This window comes from Acanthisitta chloris, unplaced genomic scaffold (assembly GCF_000695815.1).
Source record: "Acanthisitta chloris isolate BGI_N310 unplaced genomic scaffold, ASM69581v1 scaffold10479, whole genome shotgun sequence".
Classification (NCBI taxonomy): domain Eukaryota; kingdom Metazoa; phylum Chordata; class Aves; order Passeriformes; family Acanthisittidae; genus Acanthisitta; species Acanthisitta chloris.
In genome coordinates this window covers 34,860-41,126 of record NW_008691982.1, presented here as the reverse complement: position 1 = coordinate 41,126, position 6,267 = coordinate 34,860, and positions in this window count along the sequence as shown.

Sequence of the window (6,267 nt, the reverse complement as noted above, 5' to 3'; positions counted from 1 at the left end):
TTAATTCCTTGTTTTGCTTTGCTTGTGTGTGCTGCTTTTTCTTTATTAACCTGTCTTTATCTCAACCCATGAGTTTTCTAACTTTTACCCATCCGATTCTCTCCCCCATCCTGCTGGTAGGGGAATGAGCGAGTGGCTGTGTGGTGTTTGGTTGCTAACTGGGGTGAAACCGTGACAGTGGTATTTGTGTCTGCACAGAAAGTTCATTGTGGGAAATTTAGTTGTGCTCAACAATGTCAACACCAGTGGATGGAGCAGAGGATTTGCATGCAGATTCATCAAAGCAGCCTGTTAGTGGGCCCATTGTGCATGTTACCAATGTGTCTGGTGAAGTCTCTGTTCAAATTGGGTAGAGAAGTAAGTGGATTTTTTTGAAAGGGGTAGGAATTCTGAGCAGATTATGGAGTCCTGCTGTCTGATTTATCAGTGAATAATGTTTTCAAATTATTATTGGTCCATGATCCTAAGATCTGAATGCATATTCATACGGTGTGTATCTATGCTATCACTCTGGGGTTTCTTGATTCCTTGGCAGCAAAGATAGTGTGCGAAGTTGATGTCCCAGTCTGCTTCTGCTACATCAGTCTCCATTCTCTCCTTTCTCTCAGTTGTGCTGTTAGAGTTTACCATAAATCATATCGCTGAGATGATGAAAAAATCACTTTTCTTCAACAGGAATGCACTGAAAAAGGAGTGGACTTTCTGTAGTATAGTATGTTTTTCTTCTTGGTAGAAAACTGTTTGCTCATAGCAAATAGTTTTTCCCTATCAAGTAAAAGCTGCTTAAAGTGACTTTCATCTGATTTATTTATAATACTTTTTCTTTTCCTAATCCTGGGTCTAAGTGCCTCTCTTGCATATACAAAGTTTGTGGAGGAGTACGTGTGCAAGATAAAAATTGTAAATATGTCAAACTATAGTAGGGATTTGTGTCAAATTTAAGTAAATGTTCTCTATAGAAAGTTGAATATAGAAATCCAAATTCTTGGGAAAATCATTAATTTTATTTCATCAATGAAGAGAACAAAAATATTAGACCCTACTCTTGAAGATTTTAATTCAATCATGTGTATTTATTGTGGCTTTGTCAGCTTGAGGCTTTAATATAAATTTCTGTTCCCTGTTTCCATATCTCAAGTGTCACATCAAACCTTACAGTTTGTTCTGTGACTGTCTTTTGGTTAGTCATCTCCTGATTTTGTATTTACAATGTAAATACGTACTATAAATATGTAATGTAATGTAAATTGAGTTTTTTCTAACTGTGGCTGGAACAGCAAGCAATGCAGCAACTCATCAATGCACAGAAAAGTAAATACTGACAACTATTACTCTATTCTCTCACATCAAAATCACATGTTGTCCCAAAAATTTTAATGGATATTTTTTATCTGCAACAACTGTAAAAGCTGAACTTTAGTACACTTAGGTTACCTGAACTGTCTGACTAACCAGCTATTTGGCCCTTCTGAAAGTTAGCCTGTTTATTTTCAGAAACCTGCATTCAATAGTGAAACCGAAAATAAAAGTGTAGATCGTTATGAAGTGCTGCTACTTGCTCTGTTATACACATTTTATTGCTTTCCTGTTGTTGGTGGCAAAGATTAATGAAACTTCTACTAAGCTGGATAGAAACAAGGAGGGAAGTATATTAAACTATCCTAGCTTGCTGCACACTAATTACTGTGTCAGATCTCATTAGAAAACAGATGCACACACAAGACTATACTTGCTTGTTTTAACACATCTGCTTCAAGAAAGGGTTCTGCAAATTTGAGAAGGGATTGCAGGTGAATATTCTATATAAATCAATTTACAAAAACATTTTTCCTTTAAAGTATTCTCAGTCTCCTGTTTCAGCAGAAGAGCAGAATAGGAAGAGTTAGGGAAGACTTGTAGTGTGATTAGGGCAGTGGCAGGTGGGAAAGGACTTGAATTCAGCACACTGTGCTCTAAGAAAGTATTTATTTTTGCTGGCATGTAATTTCAACAAATGTGATTATGAGGCTATGATTTTCAGATGATCTAATTTCATGGGGCTTGTACCTATCTGATAAATAAGGGCAGAAATCTTGAGATAGGTGTTCTCATGAGATTCAGAGTTTTGTATTGAAAACAGGAGACCTAAGAAAAATAGCACTTTGCATAGCTGTATATAACAAATCAATACAGCAAAAATAATATAATGATTTTACATTATGTTGATAAGAACAGTGTATTTCAATTAATCATACATAATCATTGTATGTCTGCTCCCATCTACGTGGTTGTGATTGATGAAGGAGGGGAAAAAATGTGATGAAGGAATGACAGATTGATCTGTGATATCTGTGGTTAGATGGTCTTTTCTGCCTCCTCTGGGTTGTATGTTCATTCTTGGGTGGTCTCAGTCCCTTGCTCCTTTAGATGACAAGTCATGGATCCTGTTGCTTCTTTGTTTCCTATAGGCTCCCATTTTTCTCTCTAAAATAATCAGGGTTTGTGGGAAGATGGGGTGTTTCAAGATCTTATCCCAAATACAGAAATGTGAAACTTTTGGAGGTTCTGAGGTCATGTCTATAAGGGAGAAATGTTGCTCATGATTACTTTTGTATTCTGTCACTATGAATGAGTTGCAGAACTCAGATTTTCAATTTGATCATAGGGTAGTACATAAATTTTTAGGGATCTCTGAGCATTTTTTCTCCATGGTTATCATTCTGCAATAACAAAAAATAAAAAATCATGTATAAATGTCAGAAAACTACTAAACAATTACCATGTGTTCAATCATTTGTTGACAACAGTTTATAACAGTGTGATAGATATTTTGCCTCTTAAAAATAAGGCAGCTAGTCCTGCAGTTTTAGATGGTCAAATGCTTTTCTTTAATAATGACAGGCTTACATTCTGAAATCCTCTATTTAAATATCCTGTCAAGAGTCAGCTTCTGGGAACTTCCTGAAGACCATCTCTTGTGCTAGTGTGCTGGGAGAGTAGCCACATCATATACTGCAGTGCAGTTGTAGTCATTGATGTGGTCCCTAGGACAATTTCTGAAGTAAGAGAGGAATAGGAAGATAAAAACTGAATATGAAGTTCTTTTCCTCCCTTTCCTTGGAGTTTTAGTTCTTGTGAAACCTAATTTTACAGGATGGACTTTCTCTTTGTAACCCTCAAAGCTCAGCTGTACTGCTTTCTTCCCTGTGGACTGATGAATACTCCAACCAACATTCACATTCTAGAAAACTGGAAGGTCTCTTAAAAGCTTAATTTTAATTACAACCCCCACTCCTTACAGAATAGTTGTTTCACAGCAAAAATTTAGCTCAGTCTGCAGAAAAGAAGTTAAAGATTTTTAATAATTTTCTGTAACTATTGCCTGCTTTTGGTGTGCATTCTTTTAGTTATATTAATCTGACTTTTATGAAAGCTTTTTTCAGTGTTTCTTAATTAGACCGGATAGTCACAAAACTATTTTAAATTAATGATGTGTGAAGACCTTCACTGATACAGCACAGTTTAGATTTTTTAAAAAGACTTCTAGTGTCCTTCATCACAAAATACCCTGTGAAGACATATGCCAAAAAAATCTGTTCCTTCTTTTTGCTGCTCAGAAACTACATACACGAATGGATTTCAAAAGGACATCCTGCTGGCAGGCAGTGTATTGAGTAGGGATATTGTCATGTTCAACTATAACTTAAAGAATTGCTCTCGTAAGGCAAAGTTGGTTGTGACAACAGAAAGTTCTTAAGAAAAATGTGCAAAGTGTAATCTTTCAGTAAATTATGAAAGAACCTTACATGTAATTTGACCTACAGTTGACATTCCATGATGTTCCCCACCTAGCTGCAGTGATTTGTTTTGTTCAGTTTGGTTTTTTTATTAGCTTGTAGCTGCTCAATATATCTGCAAACCAAGTCATCTGCAGTGGGTTCCAAATATAGCTCTAGGTTTCAGTTAGCTGAAAAAAGTCTTACTGTACTTAAATACTGAAGTCAGTTGTTACCCTTATAATTGCAGGGTATTGAAAATGTAAGGATAATTATTATAAATTCCAAAAAGTAGGAAAAAAATCAAGCTGACAATAAATTAAGCTAAAATTATCAACATAGGCCTTTATCTCTTAAAGGCAAATGGAAATGTGTCAAGTGTTGAATATCTTTGTCCTAAATTGTGTGCTTTTAAAATGAAAATTGTGGCTCACTCTTATCTTACCTGAAATACAGAGCTGCTCTTGAACTCAAACACTCAATTTCAAAAACATTCAGTTTCTCAAACTGAATTTCACTGAATTGCCTAAGTATCATAGTAATTTGTAGGAGGGTTTTAAGAGCTTGCAATTGCTACATGGTTTTTCTTAGTATCTTCTCTTTGATTTGCGATTTTCAATCTTATAAATTACTTTGTGAATATTATACGAGACAGGCACATGACATTCACATGATCTGTGCTCTCAAAAAAGGTCAGGATACACTCTGTGGGTTGAATTGTGAGATAGTCACATGTTGCTGACTTTGCTGGTCAACAGTAACACTGGACAGCTAGAAAGTTCTAGTTTTATTTGGTATGTAACATAAACTGAAATAAATACTTACTAGTTGAAGTATGGGACATTTAATGCTATTTTAGCTAGAAAAGGATCATTCCTACAGAGCCATAAGTCTCTGGAGAAGCTTCAAAATTTCTGCCACAAAGAGTACAGTGAAGGCATCACATTAGGCGTTGCATTCAGTGGAGGTAAATCATTTGATACAGGGGAACATTTCTACCTTACATTTTTAGTTTGTGTTCAACTCATTCATTCAAGGCGATAAAAGATTAAGATATAAGCATCCTTTATCCATTACTGAGAAATGGTTTCCTGGAAACTGCAGCTGACTTGATTCAGGACAAGCTCGAAACATGAGTGCCCACATGGTCCTTTTGGAAAGCCAGAGCTTGTTCTGAGTATCTTGGGGGATTTTAGCTGTTATTCTATGAAAACAGAGAACTAAAAATAGAGCGAGTAAATGGATAAATCTCTCCACAACTCCATGGGGTTTTTTCCCTTCAGAAATCTGAACAACAGAGCTATGGAAAAATACACTTACTGAAGATCTGCATGTCTTGGCACAGGAAGTTACTCATTAAACATTTTAGCTGTTTCCTAATTTGGGTGAATCTAAAGAGACTGCAAACCTACAAAAAAAGATAGCCAGGCCTACTCTGCCACATCTGCAGGCATGAACAAAACAGTGCTCAGTATGTACCCGGGTGACTCAAAGTTGTGCATGCAACACAAAGAATGGAGATGGGATATAATGTTACACAGTGTGCATGAAGCAATATGAAATGTTATTCTGTTTACCAAAATAAACTGAAATATAACAAAATGAACTTTTCCACTTGTCTATCCTTGGCTTTGCCAGAAGTTGATGTACAAAGTATCTTTGTTTATAATCTAGTTGAAAGTATGGATAATGAGATGAAGGGAGGCTGAAAGAGCATCAGAGTTATTATAGTTTATATCTTACTCAGATATATCTGAAGAATGCAGGATAATGTAGAAAAGAGGAGATGGCTGAGGGGTTGTTCCTATGATACTGTCCTCAACTGTAGTAATCAGTGTGTTTTCGATGCCAGCTTGTTTAAAGTATGGGATAATTCAGAGCTTGATTCTTCCTCCATTTGTGCCCTTAGAAATGGGATGAAAGGACAGAGCACTGGCAAAGGGTAGCATGTTGTTTTCTTCCAGTATGTTTTAACAAGTATGGTCAAGCCTGGGCTCCCTGAGAAGACAGTGCTACTTACAAGTTCTCAGTAAATAAGCAATTACATGGGAAGTATGAACAAACTGATTTGCTGGAAAACACAACTTTAGTCTTTTCCTTTCTCTTCCCCTCTTGTTTTCCTCTCTTCCTGCCTTAGTGTTCGGACTCTATGTATAAGGTTCATATCGATAGCATGTTGGGTTTTTTTCTTTTAAAGATACTGCAGACTTTTGAGCTTTATAAATTTGTTTCTCAACATAGCTTGGGTACTTGGTTAAAGATGTTTGCAACTTCAAATGGAAGTTATTCTGCAGAATTTATATGCACCACTCTGTTTCAGCCTAGAAAATGAGTAAAGTGGTAATGCACTTAGCTAGAATACACGGCTGAACTTAGGAACTGCTGCTACTTATGTTCTTCAGCTGGCTCCACTTCTAATAATTGGTTCCTCCATTCACCCCTCAGATGTTATTTCCAGAAGTTCTGAGGTCAATTAAATGACAGGATATGATACCATTTATTTTGGCTTTCA